The sequence below is a fragment of the Bufo bufo genome, chromosome 3, assembly GCF_905171765.1.
Source record: "Bufo bufo chromosome 3, aBufBuf1.1, whole genome shotgun sequence".
Taxonomy (NCBI): domain Eukaryota; kingdom Metazoa; phylum Chordata; class Amphibia; order Anura; family Bufonidae; genus Bufo; species Bufo bufo.
The window spans coordinates 297,078,088-297,099,972 of NC_053391.1; positions in this window are offsets into that span (position 1 = coordinate 297,078,088).

Genomic DNA, 21,885 nt, shown 5'->3' on the forward strand with positions numbered 1-21,885 from the left:
CCACAGGACTTGTCCGTTACTTGTGCAGAATAGACATGTATACCGGCCTTAACCAGCCATTGTTATACTACAGCGCAATTGCTCATTGTTGTATTTTGTATATATCACACTCTTTTGGAGTGTACCCTAATAAAAAATAAATAGAAAAATAAAAGCAAAAAACAGTGTTGGCTACCTCGTCTTCCTCCACTGCCGCTTCAACCTACACCGCTACGTCCACCGCCTCCTCAAGCTCCTACTCCATATGGACCTCAACCTCATAAATCAAGTATTTTTTTATTTTTATTTGTACGTATTTTATTTTATTTTGTCATTTCACTAATTTGTCTGTTACATTTTCGGGTAAAAATCACCAATTTTTGGGTGTGATATACCCCGGCTCTACCTAGTAGACAGGTAACATTTCACTAATTTGTCTGTTACATATTCGGGTGAAATTCACCAATTTTTGTGTGTGATGTACCCCTGCTCTACCTAGTAGACAGGTAACATTTCACTAATTTGTCTGTTACATTTTGGGGTGAAATTCACAAATTTTGGGCTGTGATATACCACTGCTATTCCTAGTAGACATATAAAAAAAATTCATGAATTTGACTGTTACATATTAGGATGAAATTCACCAATTTTTGGGTGTGATATACCCCTGCTGTATCTAGTAGACAGGTAAACAAATTTCACTAATTTGTTTGTTACATTCTCGGGTGAAATTCACCAATTTTTGGCTGTGATATACTCCTGCTATGCCTAGTAGACAGGTAAAAACATTTCACTAATTTGTCTGTTACATTCTTGGGTGACATTTGACCATTTTTGCCCTGATTAAACCGTTGCAATTGGATCGTGAACATCACGGGGACGTGCGACATGGTGGGGCAGTATGTGTTCACACGCCTACACGAACTGACTGATGGGTCTGCCCCCTGCAACTTTTGGGTCTTCAAATTGGGCATATCGGCTGAGCTTGCCTTTACGCCTTGGAGGTGCTGGCCTGCCATGCAGCCAGTGTATTGTCTGAACGTGTGTTTAGCACAACTGAAGGGGGTTATCACAGGTTATTTTTCCCAATGTTTTGGGGTGTACCCTAATTTAAAAAAAATACAAATAAATTTAAAACCAAAAAGCAGTGTAGGCTACCTCCTCCTCCACCACCGTTTCCACCTACACTGCTACATCCACTGCCTCCTCAACCTCCTACTCCATATGGACCTCGTCCTCCTAGATCAAGATTATAATTTTTTTTTTTTACGTATTTTATGTTATGTAAAGTCATTTCCCTATCCACATTTGTTTGCAGAGCACTTGCCATGCTCTTAACCACATTTTGATGCCATTTGCAGCCCTCTAGCCCTTTCCATTAAATTTTTTGAGCCATTTTAGTGCTCAAAAGTTCGGGTCCCCATTGACTTCAATGGGTTTCGGGGTCAAGTTTGGGTCAAGTTCGGGTCCCGAACTCGACCTTTTTTTGAAGTTCGGCCGAACCAGTCGAACCCGAACATCCAGGTGTCCGCTCAACTCTAATCCCCATGCATTCTGAATGGACTATGAAAATAATAGAGGGCGCTGTTCATAACTCAATAGCACCCTCTATTGGTTTCATAGTCTTCTGACAAGAATATTAGACTGATTAACTCAATAGAGGGTGCTATTGAGTTATGAACAGCGCCCTCTATTGATTTCACAGTCTTATGACAAGACAAATATTCTTGTCAGAAGACTATGAAACCAATAGAGGGCGCTGTTCACAACTCAATAGCGCCCTCTATTGGTTTCATAGTCTTCTGACAAGAATATTAAACTGATTCTTATGACAAGCTTATTAGTGTAGCCTTTTGCAAAAAAAAAATAATATATAGCATTATAGCGAATATTATGTAATAATTATATAGTAAAGCAAGTGATAATATCTGACATGGAAAAGCTGGGTAATAACTCAGTGTAGATCGCAAGTTATTACCCTGCTTTCCCAGTGTCAGATATTATCACTGAGTTATTATCCTGCTTTCCCAGTGTCAGATATCATCCTAGTGTAGATCGTGAATATTCTAATCGTGAATTTTCCATGCAAAAGGCTACACTAATAAGCTTGTCATAAGAATCAGTCTAATATTCTTGTCAGAAGACTATGAAACCAATAGAGGGCACTATTGAGTTGTGAACAGCGCCCTCTATTGGTTTCATAGTCTTCTGACAAGAATATTTGTCTTGTCATAAGACTGTGAAACCAATAGAGGGCGCTGTTCATAACTCAATAGCACGCTCTATTTGTTTTCATAGTCTTATGACAGCTGAAAAACAAGCCAGATTCTGCTCATTTTCATGTCTTTCCTATAAGCCCATGTTTATGCAAATTAGTTTTTACATAACAAAACTGTGTAGAAAGGTTATTGAGTATTATATTAGGGCAATCAGAAAACTTTTTTTCGCCCTAATGATATTGATCTAGGTGTGCAGGTCCACCCAAGCCATCCAACAGATGCAACATAACTTTGAGGTTTACTGGTTCTCAGTCAGATTAGAGCTGGTTTAGAATATCTCATAGTGCACAAGGCTGCCATTGTAAGGTATGCTGGCTGTTATCTGTCTCATGGATAGATAGATGGATGGCTTGTACATACCTGGCTTTTGGCATATAGCCTTTGTGTGGTTGTCTATTGTATGTTGTACATAATAGGAGTCTAAGACTATGCTATTTCCAAACCATTTTGATGGGGTTTCCATCAATTTCTAACCATTTTTTTATGAACCAGACACCCTCTTCTCTTCCGAGCAGGGGGTGCCTGGTTGTCTCCCATTGACTTCCATTATACTCGGGTGTTCGGCCGAGCATACGAATATAGCAATGTGTTCGAGCCGAACACCTGAATACTTTGGTGCCCGCTTGTCACTAAATTCTTTCAGTGTAGTTAATTTCAATTTTTTATGTGGTTCTCCTTGCGGTATATACGTTAATATATGATAGCTTTATGCTGTGGGTCGATATGGTTATGTCGATACCACTTTTATATAGTTTTTCATGTTTTACAAATTTTTCAGCGTAAAATTATTTTTATTAAAAATAAGTTATATTTTGCATTGCCACATACTAAAATCTATAACAATATTTATTTTTCTGTCAACCTAGCTAAGGGCTTTATTTTTTGTGGGGCAGGCTGTAGTTTTAATTGGTACCATTTTGGGGTACATATGACTTTTTAGATCAGTCTTTATACAATTTTTTCGGGAAGTGTGGTGGGCAAAATTGCAATTTGATAATAGTTTTTCTTTTTGTTAATAGCGTTCACCATGCAGGAGAAGTAACATGATCCTTTTATAGATCAGCTTGTTAGGGACACTGCAATACCAAACATGTGTGTTTTATTTTATTCATTTTTAACCAATTATCAATGTGCGGATATAGGAAAAAGATATTTATTTTTTATTTATTTATTTATTTATTTATTTATTTATTTTCACTTTCTTTTAGTAGCATTTGTATCCAGACTCACTTGGTTCTTGAAGATCCAGTGGGTTTGATGGCTCTACAATACACTGCCATGTATTAACACAAAGGGTTCTGTCTCTGGCTGGACCTGTCAGGCTTAGGGTACATGGCAAGCTTGAATGCCTTTTGTAAGGCATCCAGTTGCCAATGTAACCATCAGTATTCAGTTACCAATGTAACCATGGCAGCGCAGCGGTTCAATGGGAGAGGGATCAGCACCAATGTCGGCTGTTGTAGCTTAGTGTCAGTTGTATGTTACAACTGACACTTGCTGTTACGGCTACTAGGGTTGAGCGAACCCAAACTGTAAAGTTCGGGTTCGTACCGAACTTTAGGATTTTTGGACCCCAGACCCAAACATTTAAGTAAAAGTTTGGGTTTGGGTTCGGTGTTCGGCGCTTTCTTGGCGCTTTTTGAAAGGCTGCAGAGCAGCCAATCAACAAGCGGTTAACTGTCTGACCTTAGAAGCCATCACAGCCATGCCTACTAATGGCATGGCTGTGATTGGCCAGAGCAGCATGTGACACAGCCTCTATATAAGCTGGAGTCACGTAGCGCTGCACGTCACTCTGCTGTTACTAGTGTAGGGAGAGGATGCTGCTGGACTGGTGATTTCAGGGAAAGAATAGAAGAGAATCTAACTCAGCGATCTACATATAAATAGTTGTGTGGGTGCAGGGCACAATCGTTTTACCCTGCCCTGAGCCCATTGACCCCAACAAAAATAACTTTTATCCGTCTGTTAGGTGGGCGGCGGCCATTTTATGCAAGCTCAGTGCACCAGCATTGCATCTGAGCTTTTGAGACATTGTAAATCACCTTTTTTGGGGGCAATATACAACATCTGGATTAGTCAGTGTGCAATTTAAGCTAGACATACACCCATCATTTTCTGGGGTTTTAAAAACACACTTTTTCTTTCAAAAAACAGTATTTTCCAGATCTGCAAGTGTTAAATTCAAGTTTAATATATACAGCTTTCATATTCTGTTACCAAAAAACACTTTTTTGGCAATCTACAACATCTGTATTAGTCAGTGTGCAATTTAAGCTAGAAATACACACATAATTTTCTGGGGTTTTAAAAACACACTTTTTTTTGCCAAAAAACAGTATTTTCCTGATCTGCAAGTGTTAAATTCAAGTTTAATATATACAGCTTTCATATTCTGTTACCAAAAAAACACTTTTTTGGTAATCTACAACATCTGGATTAGTCAGTGTGCAATTTAAGCTAGAAATGCACCCATCATTTTCTGGGGTTTTAAAAACACACTATTTTCAGGACTTGAAGCATCAGCACGTGTGAAATTACAGGCTTATATACTGCTGTCAAATTCAGTTGTTAAACAAACACTCGTTTGAGCAAAAAAAATTTAGTTGGCAGCCTTGGATGCAGATGTCATTGTGAGATACACCCTTAATACATTTGGGTTAGATTCAGAGATTTGAAATACCGCCATTTGGTGCACCAATATTTAATTCATACCTACATGGCTCAGGCCGTGTAAGATACACCCTGTATATACAGGGCTTATATTATTTCATTAATAAAACACCCTTTTTGGGGCAAATTACACAATATTTCAGGCCTTGCAGCATAAGCACGTTTGAAATTCCTGGGTTATATACTGCTGCCATATTGAGTTATTAAACAAACACCCGTTTGGGCAAAAAAGTTTATTTGGCGGCCTTTGCTGCATATGTCATTGTGAGATACACCCTTAATACATTTGGGTTAGATTTAGAGATTTGAAATAATGTAATTTGGTGCACAAATATAAAATTCAGGCCTACACTGGTTCAGGTCGTGTGAGATACACCCTCTACATACAGGGGTTTGATTCAGGCATTTGAAATACAGCCATTTTGGGCAAAGAAATCTTTAATTCAGGCCTACACGGATTCAGGCCGTGTGAGATACACCCTCTACATACAGGGATTTGTTTCAGGCATTTGAAATACAGCCATTTGAAATACAGCCATTTTGGACAAAGAAATCTTTAATTCAGGCCTACAGTGATTCAGGCCATGTAAGATACACCCTCTACATACAGGGGTTTGATTCAGGCATTTGAAATACAGCCATTTGAAATACAGCCATTTTGGACAAAGAAATCTATAATTCAGGCCTACACTGATTCAGGCCGTGTGCGATACACACTCTACATACAGGGGTTTGATTCAGGCATTTGAAATACAGCCATTTGAAATACAGCCATTTTGGGAAAATAAATCTTTAATTCAGGCCTACACTGATTCAGGCCGTGTGAGATACACCCTCTACATACAGGGGTTTGATTCAGGCATTTGAAATACAGGCATTTGAAATACAGCCATTTTGGGAAAATAAATCTTTAATTCAGGCCTACACTAATTCAGTCCGTGTGAGATACACCCTCTACCTACAGGGGTTTGATTCAGCCATTTGAAATACAGACATTTGAAATGCAGGCATTTGAAATACAGCCATTTTTGGCAAATAAATCTTTAATTCAGGCCTACACTGATTCAGGCCGTGTGAGATACACCCTCTACATACAGGGGTTTAATTCAGGCATTTGAAATACAGCCATTTGGAGCATCAATATTGAATTCAGGCCTACACTGGTTCAGGCCGTGTGAGATACACCCTCTACATACAGGGGTTTCACTCAGCCATTTGAAATACAGCCATTTGAAATACAGGCATTTTGGGCATAGAAATCTTTAATTCAGGCCTACACTGATTCAGGCCATGTGAGATACACCCTCTACATACAGGAGTTTGATTCAGGCATTTGAAATACCGCCATTTGGTGCACCAATATTGAATTCAGGCCTACACTGGTTCAGGCCGTGTGCGATACACACTCTACATACAGGAGTTTGATTCAGGCATTTGAAATACAGCCATTTGAAATACAGCCATTTTGGGCAAAGAAATCTTTAATTCAGGCATACACTGATTCAGGTCGTGTGAGATACACCCTCTACATACAGGGGTTTGATTCAGGCATTTGAAATACAGCCATTTTGGGCAAAGAAATCTTTAATTCATTCTACACTGATTCAGGCCGTGTGAGATACACCCTCTACATACAGGGGTTTGATTTAGGCATTTGAAATACAGCCATTTGAAATACAGCCATTTTGGGCAAAGAAATCTTTAATTCAGGCCTGCACTGATTCAGGCCGTGTGAGATACCCCCTCTACATACGGGGGTTTTATTCAGGCATTTGAAATACCGCCATTTGGTGCACCAATATTGAATTCAGGCCTAAACTGGATCAGGCCGTGTGAGATACACCCTTTACATACAGGGGTTTGATTCAGGCATTTGAAATACAGTCATTTTAGGCAACAAAATCTTTAATTCAGGCCTACACGGATTCAGGCCGTGTGAGATACACTCTTTACATACTGTCGTTCTATTCTACTATTAATTAAACACCCATTTAGGGCAAGATCCTAAATTCTAAAAATATGAGGAGAGCGTCAAATAAGGGATGTGGCCCAGGTCGTGGTGCTGCTGGTGGAGCTCCTGTTGCAGGGAGTGGACGTGGTCGATCTGTGCCAGCTACACGAACAAGTGAAACCCCTTCCTCAGGTGCGAGTAGGCGACAGAACCTGCAGCGGTATTTGGTCGGGCCTAATGCGGCTCTACGAATGGTGAGGCCTGAACAAGTACAGGCAAAAGTGCAGAAATAGGTTACGTAAAGAATAGCATGGAAAAGCAATAAAGCCCCTAACTAGAGCTTAACTCAGAAAATAACTAGATAACCTACAAAGAGACACTGATAACTATTAAGCTAAAAGATATAGTTTTATTGGACATATAGTTAAAAACATATACAAAGAGATGACGAACAAGTGCAGAATGGTGCAGTACAATCCTGGGAGAGTTGATCCAGTATAACATAGTAATAGGGTAAGTGACCGAAGATATAAATGCCTGTATATAAAAGAAACTCCTATACAAAAAATACACTTGAGAAGAGTCCACAATGCAAATGAATGCATTCAATATGAAAGTGCAAGTGCGTATAATCAATTGTAAGTAGAGGACAAAAGGTATAAATCCTCAGGTGTGGCTCTTTCCAAATGTATAGTTGTATCTATACAGCTACATGTAACGGACAGTAAAGTGCATGTGCAAGCTGTAGGAGATAAAAGATGAATGACATGACCAAAAACGGTTCAAAAGAGGCAAAGAACCGCAACAATAATGGTAAAACATGCGGTCCAAACAAAAACAAAGTCACATACCGTATATAGAAGTAACAGGTCCACAGGAAGACTGCACACCCCGACGCGCGTTTTTGGTCATGTCATTTATCTTTTATCTCCTACAGCTTGCACATGCACTTTACTGTCCGTTACATGTAGCTGTATAGATACAACTATACATTTGGAAAGAGCCACACCTGAGGATTTATACCTTTTGTCCTCTACTTACAATTGATTATACGCACTTGCACTTTCATATTGAATGCATTCATTTGCATTGTGGACTCTTCTCAAGTGTATTTTTTGTATAGGAGTTTCTTTTATATACAGGCATTTATATCTTCGGTCACTTACCCTATTACTATGTTATACTGGATCAACTCTCCCAGGATTGTACTGCACTATTCTGCACTTGTTTGTCATCTCTTTGTATATGTTTTTAACTATATGTCCAATAAAACTATATCTTTTAGCTTAATAGTTCTCAGTGTCTCTTTGTAGGTTATCAAGTACAGGCAAAAGTAGATTGGGTTGCTGACAGTGGATCCAGTTCCTTTACATTGTCTCCCACCCAGTCTCCTACTGAAATACCACAGTTGGCACCTGCAGCCGATGTCCATCAGTCTTTCACCTCACCCCCTTGCAAATCAGCCAAGCAGTCTGAGCCCCAAGTCATGCAGCAGTCTCTTCTACTTTTTGATGACTCTGTTAGCAGGGTTTCCCAGGGCCATCCACCTAGCCCTGCCCCAGAAGTGGAAGAGATTGAGTGCACCGATGCCCAACCACTTATCTTTCAAAATGAGTAAATGGGAGGACCATCGCAGCACGTCTCAGATGATGACGAAACACAGGTGCCAACTGCTGGAGCTTTTGAAAGTGTGCAGACCGACAAGGCAGGGGTAAAGACTAGGTGGAAGATGATGTGGAGGACGATGAGGTCCTCGACCCCACATGGAATCAAGGTTATGCGAGTGACCTATGTAGTTCGGAGGAAGAGGCAGTGGTCGCACAGAGCCGCCAGCACAGCAGAAGAGGGAGCAGGGTGCAAAAGCGGAGCGGCCGTCCACTAGACAGTACTCCTGCTACTGCCCACCGCAGCAAGGGACCGAGCACACTAAAGCCAGCTCCAAGGAGTTCCCTGGCGTGGCAGTTCTTCAGACAATGTGCTGAATACCAGACACGAGTGGTTTGCACGCTGTGAAATCAGAGCCTGAAGCGAGGCATAAACGTTCTCAACCTGAGCACAACCTGCATGACCAGGCATTTAAGTGCAAAGCACGAGCTGCAGTGGAGTAGACACCTCAAAAACCAATAACGGTCTCTGGCTCCTCCTGCTTCCTCTTCTGCTGCAATCTCGGCCTCTTCATCCACCTCTGGAGTGACAGTGCCACCTGCCACCCCACAAACAGAGGATCTGCCAGCAACACAAACACCTGGGTCACCAAGCATCTCCACAATGTCCCACGGAAGCGTTCAGCTCTCCATCTCCCAAACTCTGGAGAGGAAGAGGAAGCACCCCCCTTCCCACCTGCAATTCCTAGCCCTGAATGCCAGCATTTCTAAATTACTGGCCTTTGAAATGCTGTCATTCCGTCTGGTGGAGACGGATAGTTTTAAAGGCCTTATGGCGGTGGCTGTAACACAGTTCGTCGTGCCCAGCTGCCACTACTTTTCAAGGTGAGCCATCCCTTCCCTGCACAACCAAGTAGGGGACAAAATCAGGTGTGCACTGTGCAACGCCATTTGTGGCAAGGTGCACTGACTACAGATACGTGGACTAGTAAGCATGGTCAGGGACGTTATATCTCCTTAACAGCACACTGGGCCTGAGGCGGATAGCAGTTTGGCTCATGTCCTTCCACCACCGAGGATTGCAGGGCGCTTCAGTTTGCCTCCTGTTGCTTCCTCCTCCTACTCTGCTTCCTCATCCTCTACAAGCTCCTCATGCGGTCAGCGTAACACCTTCATTACCAACTTCAGTACAGCCAGGGGTAAACGACAGCAGGCAGTTTTAAAACTTATCTGTTTGGGGGACAAACCCCACACCGCGCAGGAGCTGTGGACGGGCCTTGAACAACAGACTGATGAGTGGTTTGCGCCAGTCAGCCTCAAGCCCGGCCTGGTGGTGTGCGATAATGGGCGAAATTCCTTGCCTGGTGCATGTGCTGAATTTGGTGGTGCAGAGATTCCTTAAAAATTACACCGATATGTCAGAGCTGCTGCATAAAGTGCGCGCCGTCTGTGCATGCTTCCAGCGTTCTCACCCTGCTGTTGCAGCGCTGCAGCGTAACTTCGGCCTTCCCGCTCACCGCCTCATATGCAACGTGCCCACAAGGTGAATCTCCACCTTGCACATGCTGGCCAGACTGTGCGAGCAGCAGCAGGCGATAGTGGAGTTTCAGCTGCAGTACGAACGGGTGAGTCGCTCTGCAGAACAGCACCACATCACCACGAATGACTGGGCCTCCATGCCATACCTTTGTTCCTTGTTGCGCTGTTTTGAGTACTCCACCAACATGGCCAGTGCCCATAATGCCGTTCTCAGCGTTACTATCCCACTTCTATGCCTCCTTAAAAAAAAGGCTCCTGGCGATGATGGAAGAGGATGTGTCACAGGAGGAGGAGGAGGAAGATGGATCATTTCGTAGGGTTTCCGGCCAGTCATTCCCAAGTGGCTCCGAGGGTGGGTTCCTGCACCCACAAACTCAAGGTACACAATTGTCCAGCCAGGGCACAGTTTTGGAGGATAAGGAGGTGGAGGATGAGGAGGAGGAGATGGAGGAGGAGGAACCATGTTTACAGCAGGGTGGCAACCAGACCAGCTCATGGCCATCACTGGTGTGTGGATGGGGGGATACAGAGGACACAGACGATACACCTCCCACAGAGGACAGCTTTTCGTTGCCTCTGGGCAGCCTGGCACACATGAGCGATTACATGCTGCAGTGTCTCCGCAACGACCGCCGAGTTGCCCTCATTCTAACTTGTGCTGATTACTGGGTGGCCAACGCTGCTGGATCCCTGTTGCAAGGACAACGTACCGTCCTTAATTTTGTCACTGGAACAAGATCATAAGATGCGCGAGTACAAGCGCACGCTGGTAGACGCGCTGCTGGTGGCATTCCCACCTGATAGCGGGGGTACAGTGGAAGAACAAGGCGAAGGCAGGGGACGAGAAAGAGGTCGCCAACGCAGCTGGGGCACCGCCAGCACCTCAGAAGGCAGGGTTAGCATGGCCGAAATGTGGAAAAGCTTTGTCAGCACGCCACAACAACCAGCACCACCAGCTGATATAGAACGTCTTCGCAGGAGGCAGCATTTCACCAACATGGTGGAGCAGTATGTGTGCACACGCCTACACGTACTGAATGACTTCTGGGTCTCCAAATTGGGCACATGGCCTGAGCTTGCACTTTACGCCTTGGAGGTGCTGGCCTGCCCTGCAGCTAGTGTATTATCTGAACGTGTGTTTAGCACGGCAGGGGGCGTCATCACAGACAAGCGCAGCCGCCTGTCCACAGCCAATGTGGACAAGCTCACGTTCATTAAAATGAACCAGGCATGGATCCCTCAGGACTTGTCCGTACCTTGTCCAGAATAGACATGTATACCGACACTAACCAGCCATTGTTATACTGCAGCACAATTGCTCATGTTTGTATTTTGGATATTTCACACTCTTTTAGAGTGTACCCTAATTGAAAAAAAGTAAATTAAAACGTGCCCAGCTGCCACTACTTTTCAAGGTGAGCCATCCCTTCCCTGCACAACCAAGTAGGGGACAAAATCAGGTGTGCACTGTGCAACGCCATTTGTGGCAAGGTGCACTGACTACAGATACGTGGACTAGTAAGCATGGTCAGGGACGTTATATCTCCTTAACAGCACACTGGGCCTGAGGCGGATAGCAGTTTGGCTCATGTCCTTCCACCACCGAGGATTGCAGGGCGCTTCAGTTTGCCTCCTGTTGCTTCCTCCTCCTACTCTGCTTCCTCATCCTCTACCAGCTCCTCATGCGGTCAGCGTAACACCTTCATTACCAACTTGGGCACATGGCCTGAGCTTGAACTTTACGCCTTGGAGGTGCTGGCCTAATCATTAACATTTTAGGCTGAAATTCACCAATTTTTTGGTGTATAGTGCCACTGTTATACCTAGTAGACAGGTTAAACAAAAAAAAATGTAATTTACATTTTAGGGTGAAATTCACCAATTTTGGTGTGTATAGGTACACTGCTATACCTAGTAGACTGGTAAAAAAAAAAAAAAAATTGTCAGTTACATTTTCTGGTGAAATTAACAATTTTTTTGTGTATAGTACACTGCTATACCTAGTAGACAGGTTAAACAAAAAAAATATTGTCAGTTATATATTCTTTTGAAATTCAACAATTTTTGGGTGTGATGTACCACTCCTATACCTAGTAGACCGAAAAAAATATAAAAAAAATTATCAGTTACATTTTCTGCTGAAATTCACCAATTTTTGGGTGTATAGTACCACTCATATAGCTAGTAGACAGTTTTTTTTTAAAAAAATTGTCAGTTACATTTTTGGGTGAAATTCACCAATTTTTGGGTGTAATATACCCCTCCTCTACCTAGTTGACAGCTTAATAAATTTCAATAATTTTTCTGTTACTTTCTTAGGTTGACATTATACAATTTTAGACGTGAATAAACACCTGCTATGCATAGGTGACAGGGAATAAAATGTAATATATTATTCAGTAATTAATGCGCGCCACATCCTTTCATTCAATGCTTAAACTTTGAAAAGTTTTATGCTTTAATAATTTCTCACATATTTCATCTCTATAATTTGAAATTTGAAAAAATTAATCCTCCCTTGGATGTGGTCTCACGGGTGGCGGGGAATCAGGGTTCCAGGGTAGAGAGGGAGCCTCTCTGCCCTGGAACCCTGATTCCCCGCCACCCGTGATTACCATGGTAGGCGCATGAAAGTTGATAGAGCAGATATCAAATTGGATCGTGGACATCACGGAGATGTGCGACATGGTGGGGCAGTAAGTGTGCACACGCCTACAAGAACTGACTGACAGGGGTCTGCTCCTGCAACTTCTGGGTCTCCAAATTGGGCACATGGCCCGAGCATCACTTTTTGTGATGTAAAGTGACAAAATGGCTTTTTGATACCATTTTTATTTTTTTTTATTTTTTACGGTGTTCACCTGAGGGGTTAAATCATGTGATATTTTTATAGAGCAGGTCCTTACTGATGCGGCAATACCTAATATGTATACTTTTATATATATTTTTTTTATTTATATTTTATTTATATATATATATATATATATATATATTTATATATTATTTATATTTTATTTTTAAGTTTTATACACTAATATCATTTTTGACACAAACAAAAAATCATGTTTTAGTGTCACCATAGTCTGAGAGCCATAGTTTATTTTTATTTTTTGGGCAATTCTCTTAGGTAGAGTATCATTTTTGCGGGATAAGATGACTGTTTGATTGGTACAATTTTGGGGTGCATATGACTTTTGATCGCTTGCTATTATACTTTTTTGTGATGTAAGGTGACAAAATGGCTTTTTGACACCGTTTTTATTTTTAATCATGTGATATTTTTATAGAGAAGGTTGTTACGGACGCGGTGATACCTAATATGTATACTTTTTTATTTTTTATTCATTTAACACAATAAAAGCATTTTTGAAACAAAAAAAAAAATGTTTTAGTTTCTCCATAGTCTGAGAGCCATATTTTTTTTTTTTTTTGGGGGCGATTCTCCTATGTAAGGGCTAATTTCTTTGCAGTATGAGGTGATGGTTAGATTGGTACCAATTATGGGGGCATATGCCTTTTTGATCGCTTGGTGTTACACTTTTAGCGATGTAAGGTAACAAAATGGCTTTTTTTTACACAGTTTTTATTTATTTTTTATGGTGTTTATTTGACGGGATGGATCATATGATATATTTATAAAGCCGGTCATTACGGATGCAGCAATGCCTAATATGTGTGTTTTTTTATTTTTATTATGAAATCAGGGGAAACTTTATTTTTTTTTATTGAAAACACTTTTTTTTTAAACTTTATTTCTGTCCCACTCTGGGACTTCAACCTTTGGGGGTCTGATCCCCTCTGCAATGCATTACAATACATCTGTATTGTAAGGCATTGCCTGTTCGTGTACTACAGTAAGTAGTACACTAACAGGTTGCCTAGGAGACCCAGCCTGAGGCTGGATCTCCTGGGCACCTGTAGAAGGCAGGTCCCGATGCCATGCAAGGCATTGGGCAGCCTCTGCACGGCATCGAGCTGACTTCTGGCACAGCGCAGACCGCGGCATAGAAGGGGTTAATCCATCGGCATCAGGTTTTACAGCGATGCCGGCAGATACAGCAGGGGCTTGGCTACCAGGGACTGCCGGACCCCTGCAGTGATCGGGCGGGCACCGCTCCGGTACTCGCCCGATCAGCCCACCGTGCATGTACGGCGGAATGCATTCTGGCAATGCATCTCCCGCCGTACATGCACATCGTTTTGCGTTAAGGGGTTAAAGGGGTTGGCCACTTTCTGGTTTCTTTTGACAGATCACCTTCATGTGATGTCAAATACACTGCACCTGCACTAAACTCCCAGCAGTATTGGTAAGGTGGCCGGTGCAGTGTATATGAACAGTGGAGACATCACATGGAGGTGATTTTCTTGGTCACATGACCCTCCATCAGTAGCCATTTTATGGATAAGACACAAAAGACTTTGTAAACAAGGAGGCATACCTTATGGAATATAGAAAATGCCACGTCATTTCAACAAAGGCTATATTAGTAAGTGCAATATAATTCTCTTACAAACACATTGGTTAACAGTAGCCAGAAAGTGGCCAACCACTTTAATGTATTCCATGCGTATATGTAAAATGTATAATAATCTGTCATTATAGTAGAGGTTTGGTGCTTAACTACATGTTCATCTGGTCACCCATTTCTGCTTTGATCTACTTCCTATTGCAAATAATTGTTTTACTTGTCTAGCCTCCTCAGGTTATTTACTATCATTTACTACTCTCTCTATATAGCACTAGGTTTTTTTTATCTTCTTTACTGAAATTTGCCTTGCAGTTAATTTTGTATTCTGTTTTATTTCATATAGTTCACTGCTGCTTATTTCCAGACCCAATCTGTAGGACTATCACAGTGCTGTGCTGCTAAATTATAAGGCATTGGCTTTGTTCTGTACAAGTACACATAAATGCATAATATAATAGAATTAAAAAATTGTAGTTTGCCTCCTCCCCCAATTTCTTTTTATCAGAATATTTAGAATAGCAATATTTCATGTTTTTTATTGTCACAATGATTTTAAAGTCTTTTGCACTTTTATTTTTGTGTTTTCTGTCACAAATAAAAATGAGATCTTGTGGTACAATAGAAATGACAGTTCAGTCTCTGCAATCATTTTTCTTTAATCATAAAAAACAACATTAGCAGAGATGATTTGCAATTGTAATGACAATCTGCAAATTGGTATGACATTGGAGCTGTCAAAGCTCAATGTAAAAGTGCAATTGTCAATGAAGTGTTCCCTTGGATGCCTCAGGCAAACCTCTGTTCAACCCTTTTCAAGTGACCTCCATGTTAGCTGTATCATCAGTGGGACAGAGATGTTTGAGTGATTTTCATTCAAAAATGAATGCGACATTACATATTATTATATTATCAGAGAAAGGGATTACTATAGAATGCTTGAGTATTTTAACTGGTAAGTGGTAATTTTAGACAGTGTTGGACTAGGTTGGCTAAGTAAAGTGTGATGATGTAGTTTCTGATCATTTGAATTCCATCTTGTATCTGTTCATTTGAATTTCATTTTAAGACCTATGAATGCAGGTGCAAGGGACTAAGGCTTTGTCTACATATTTTCTCAAGGTTGTTTTGAGATTCTGACTCGCTGCAGAGTTAGGAACTGGCCACTCCAAGGTCTAGGGTGATAGCCAGGGGTGTAGATAAGGGGGGGATAGGGAGGTTCAAACCCCACCCCAGAGTGTCTGTTCTCCTAACTAGTGATGTCCGGTTCATGAACGAATCGTTCATTTGAATGGATTCAGTTCACTGAACCGGAGGACTGGAGTCGATTCACCTGACTGAGCTGATCCGTGTGAAGCCGCTCAGTCACATAGCGCACAGACAATAGCAGAGACGCCGTCGCTGGCAGCAGGGAGGGACTCGGGAGGAGCGTAATATCATCCTAGAGTGGAAGCTGCTTCTGCCAGCCCCTCCCCTCCCCACCCACCAACCAATCAGAGCTGAGGCAAGGCAAGCACTAGCAGCTCTGAGTCGTCTGAGTCACACAAGTACAGGGAGTCTAAGAATAGAAATGAATCGAAGAGTCACAGGTTAAAGAATCTAAAGATCCGACTTATAGTTAGGATTCATTCGATTCTTTGAGTTAAAAGAGCCGTGAGTCAGAGTCACCAGAACAGTTTACACTGAGGCTGTCTTGTCAGACTGTTGTCACTGTGGGTAACAATGCACACCACAGTCACAGCTCCTGATTCCTCCTGTCCGGCGTCCGCTTCTCTTGAATCCCTTCACTATCACTATAATGACTCTTCCTGACTCACTCAGTCAGAGAGCTCAGAAATAGAATGTACCAAGAGCCGACTGAGTAAGCAAGTGAATCGAATAGATAGCATACGCGCATGCGCACCGGCACCTAGAGTCTTCGGTTCACTTGCGAGTCAGCTCAGCAGTCAGTAGACTCAGCAAGTGAACCGCCTCCGTGACTCCGTCTCCCGGCGGCCGGCCACGTAACTTCACTCACTCCGACGTCACGCGCCTGCTCCGCCTTCATTAATAAAGTGGGAGGAGCATGCGCCTGCAGCGTGACGTAGTGAGTGACGTCACGTTACGCTACCGCCGGCCGCCTAGTTATAGTGTTTGAAGAGCGGGAGCCAGCCTGGGGCCTATCTGGAGTCCTGACAGTCCCAGTCCCAGTAAGTTAGTAGTGATAGATTATTAGATAGTAGTAGTACATATACTTTGCACAAGTAGCTCACTTAGTCACTTATATAAGGAACGGCGGGTCCGTCTTACAATAGGGACACTGTCAGGGACACTGTTATGGGGGGAAGGAGATATCTGTGGATGATGACTCTTATAATTTGAGAAAGCTGAACCCCCCCAGGAAAAATTTTTATCTACGGCCTTGGTGATAGCAGATGAACAACATGTACACAATGACAATTATGGAGCACATGTGTTAGCTATGCTCCACTAGGGAATTGAGCTTTTTTTTAAATCTGTATAAAACTGTAACCCTTTAGGAAAAAATTCAGAAGCTCATCCTACGGGGCCTTGTGTTGGACCTGATAGGTGTTTTCCCAATTGAGACTTGGACTACATTCGCTGAATGGCCTTCAAAGCTGATATCACAGTCAGATGATTCTAACTCAATCGGTGATGTATGTACCTTCATTCTGGATGTAGTCAGGACTCCAGTTGAAGTGTTGATATAATTATGTATTGTGTTCTTTATCCTTTGTATATAGATAAGTGCAAAAGAAGGACATTATATCCCTATATGTATGTACTACTTATTATTAGAGTTGAGCGAACACCTGGATGTTCGGGTTCGAGAAGTTCGGCCGAACTTCCCGGAAATGTTCGGGATCCGAACCCGAACCGAACTTCGTCCCGAACCCGAACCCCATTGAAGTCAATGGGAACCCGAACTGTTGGGCACTAAAAAGACTATAAAACAGCCCAGGAAAGAGCTAGAGGGCTGCAAAAGGCAGAAACATGTAGGTAAATCCCCTGCAAACAAATGTGGATAGGGAAATGAATTAAAATAAAATAAAAAAAAATAAAAATGACCCAATATCAATTGGACAGAGGTCCCATAGCAGAGAATCTGGCTTCACGTCAGCAGAGAATCAGTCTCTTCATGCCATAGCAAAGAATTTGGCTTCATGTCAGCAGAGAATCAGTCTCTTCATGCCATAGCAGAGAATCTGGCTTCATGTCACCCACCACTGGAACAGGCCACTGTCACACATTTAGGCCCCGGCACCCAGACAGAGGAGAGAGGTCCCGTAACAGAGAATCTGGCCTTATGTCAGCACAGAATCTGTCTTCATGTCATAGCAGAGAATCAGGCTTCACGTCACCCACCACTGGAACAGGCCACTGTCACACATTTAGGCCCAGGCACCCAGGCAGAGGAGAGAGGTCCCGTAACAGAGAATCTGGCCTTATGTCAGCACAGAATCTGTCTTCATGTCATAGCAGAGAATCAGGCTTCACGTCACCCACCACTGGAACAGGCCACTGTCACACATTTAGGCCCAGGCACCCAGGCAGAGGAGAGAGGTCCCGTAACAGAGAATCTGGCCTTATGTCAGCGCAGAATCAGTCTTCATGTCATAGCAGAGAATCAGGCTTCACGTCACCCACCACTGGAACAGGCCACTGTCACACATTTAGGCCCAGGCACCCAGGCAGAGGAGAGAGGTCCCGTAACAGAGAATCTGGCCTTATGTCAGCACAGAATCTGTCTTCATGTCATAGCAGAGAATCAGGCTTCATGTCACCCACCACTGGAACAGGCCACTGTCACACATTTAGGCCCAGGCACCCAGGCAGAGGAGAGAGGTCCCGTAACAGAGAATCTGGCCTTATGTCAGCGCAGAATCAGTCTTCATGTCATAGCAGAGAATCAGGCTTAACGTCACCCACCACTGGAACAGGCCACTGTCACACATTTAGGCCCAGGCACCCAGGCAGAGGAGAGAGGTCCCATAACAGAGAATCTGGCCTTATGTCAGCACAGAATCTGTCTTCATGTCATAGCAGAGAATCAGACTTCACGTCACCCACCACTGGAACAGGCCACTGTCACACATTTAGGCCCAGGCACCCAGGCAGAGGAGAGAGGTCCCGTAACAGAGAATCTAGCCTTATGTCAGCACAGAATCTGTCTTCATGTCATAGCAGAGAATCAGGCTTCACGTCACCCACCACTGGAACTGACAACTGTCACACATTTAGGCCCAGGCACCCAGGCAGAGGAGAGAGGTCCCGTAACAGAGAATCTGGCCTTATGTCAGCGCAGAATCAGTCTTCATGTCATAGCAGAGAATCAGGCTTCACGTCACCCACCACTGGAACAGGCCACTGTCACACATTTAGGCCCAGGCACCCAGGCAGAGGAGAGAGGTCCCGTAACAGAGAATCTGGCCTTATGTCAGCACAGAATCTGTCTTCATGTCATAGCAGAGAATCAGGCTTCACGTCACCCACCACTGGAACAGGCCACTGTCACACATTTAGGCCCAGGCACCCAGGCAGAGGAGAGAGGTCCCGTAACAGAGAATCTGGCCTTATGTCAGCACAGAATCTGTCTTCATGTCATAGCAGAGAATCAGGCTTCACGTCACCCACCACTGGAACAGGCCACTGTCACACATTTAGGCCCAGGCACCCAGGCAGAGGAGAGAGGTCCCGTAACAGAGAATCTGGCCTTATGTCAGCACAGAATCTGTCTTCATGTCATAGCAGAGAATCAGGCTTCACGTCACCCACCACTGGAACAGGCCACTGTCACATATTTAGGCCCAGGCACCCAGGCAGAGGAGAGAGGTCGCGTAAGAGAGAATCTGGCTTCATGTCAGAACAGAATAAGTCTTCATGTCATAGCAGAGAATCAGGCTTCACGTCACTCACCACTGGAACAGGCCACTGTCACACATTTAGGCCCCGGCACCCAGACAGAGGAGAGGTTCATTCAACTTTGGGTTGCCCCGCAATATAATGGTAAAATGAAATTAAAAATAGGATTGAATGAGGAAGTGCCCTGGAGTACAATAATATATTGTTAAGGGGAGGTAGTTAATGTCTAATCTGCACAAGGGGTGGACAGGTCCTGTGGGATCCATGCCTGGTTCATTTTTATGAATGTCAGCTTGTCCACATTGGCTGTAGACAGGCGGCTGCGTTTGTCTGTAATGACGCCCCCTGCCGTGCTGAATACACGTTCAGACAAAACGCTGGCCGCCGGGCAGGCCAGCACCTCCAAGGCATAAAAGGCTAGCTCTGGCCACGTGGACAATTTGGAGACCCAGAAGTTGAATGGGGCCGAACCATCAGTCAGTACGTGGAGGGGTGTGCACAGGTACTGTTCCACCATGTTAGTGAAATGTTGCCTCCTGCTAACACGTTCCGTATCAGGTGGTGGTGCAGTTAGCTGTGGCGTGTTGACAAAACTTTTCCACATCTCTGCCATGCTAACCCTGCCCTCAGAGGAGCTGACCGTGACACAGCTGCGTTGGCGACCTCTTGCTCCTCCTCTGCCTTCGCCTTGGGCTTCCACTGGTTCCCCTGTGACATTTGGGAATGCTCTCAGTAGCGCGTCTACCAACGTGCGCTTGTACTCGCGCATCTTCCTATCACGCTCCAGTGTAGGAAGTAAGGTGGGCACATTGTCTTTGTACCGGGGATCCAGCAGGGTGGCAACCCAGTAGTCCGCACACGTTAAAATGTGGGCAACTCTGCTGTCATTGCGCAGGCACTGCAGCATGTAGTCGCTCATGTGTGCCAGGCTGCCCAGAGGTAAGGACAAGCTGTCCTCTGTGGGAGGCGTATCGTCATCGTCCTGAGTTTCCCCCCAGCCACGCACCAGTGATGGGCCCGAGCTGCTTTGGGTGCCACCCCGCTGTGAACATGCTTCATCCTCATCCTCCTCCACCTCCTCGTCCTCCTCGTCCTCCAGTAGTGGGCCCTGTCTGGCCACATTTGTACCTGGCCTCTGGTGTTGCAAAAAACCTCCCTCTGAGTCACTTCGAAGAGACTGGCTGAAAGTGCTAAAAATGACCCCTCTTCCTCCTCTTCTTCCTGGGCCACCTCCTCTTCCATCATCGCCCTAAGTGTTTTCTCAAGGAGACATAGAAGTGGTATTGTAACGCTGATAACGGCGTCATCGCCACTGGCCATGTTGGTGGAGTACTCAAAACAACGCAACAGGGCACACAGGTCTCGCATGGAGGCCCAGTCATTGGTGGTGAAGTGTGTCTGCTCCGCAGTGCGACTGACCCGTGCGTGCTGCAGCTGAAACTCCACTATGGCCTGCTGCTGCTCGCACAGTCTGTCCAGCATATGCAAGGTGGAGTTCCACCTGGTGGGAAGGCCGAAGTTACGCTGTAGCGCAGACAGGCGAGCAGCGGCAGGGTGTGAACGCCGGAAGCGTGAATAGACGGCCCGCACTTTATGCAGCAGCTCTGACATGTCGGGGTAGTTGCGAATGAACTTCTGCACCACCAAATTCAGCACATGCGCCAGGCAAGGGATGTGGGTCAAACCGGCTAGTCCCAGAGCTGCAACGAGATTTCGCCCATTATTGTACACCACCAGGCCGGGCTTGAGGCTCACCGGCAGCAACCACTCGTCGGTCTGTTGTTCTATACCCTGCCACAACTCCTGTGCGGTGTGGGGCCTGTCCCCCAAACATATGAGTTTCAGAATGGCCTGCTGACGTTTACCCCGTGCTGTGCTGAAGTTGGTGGTGAAGGTGTGTGGCTGACTGGATGAGCAGGTGGAAGAAGAGGAGGAGGAAGCTGAGTAGGAGGAGGAGGAGACAGGAGGCAAAGAATGTTGCCCTGCGATCCTTGGCGGCGGAAGGACGTGCGCCAAACAGCTCTCCGCCTGGGGCCCAGCCGCCACTACATTTACCCAGTGTGCAGTTAGGGAGATATAGCGTCCCTGGCCGTGCTTACTGGTCCACGTATCTGTGGTTAGGTGGACCTTGCCACAGATGGCGTTGCGCAGTGCACACTTGATTTTATCGGACACTTGTTTGTGCAGGGAAGGCACTGCTCTCTTGGAGAAGTAGTGGCGGCTGGGAACAACATACTGTGGGACAGCAAGTGACATGAGCTGTTTGAAGCTGTGTGTGTCCACCAGCCTAAATGACAGCATTTCATAGGCTAGTAGTTTAGAAATGCTGGCATTCAGGGCCAGGGATCGAGGGTGGCTAGGTGGGAATTTACGCTTTCTCTCAAATGTTTGTGAGATGGAGAGCTGAACGCTGCCGTGTGACATGGTTGAGATGCTTGGTGACGCAGGTGGTGGTGTTGGTGGTACATCCCATGTTTGCTGGGCGGCAGGTGCCAACATTCCTCCAGAGGCAGAGGAAGAGGCCGAGGCGG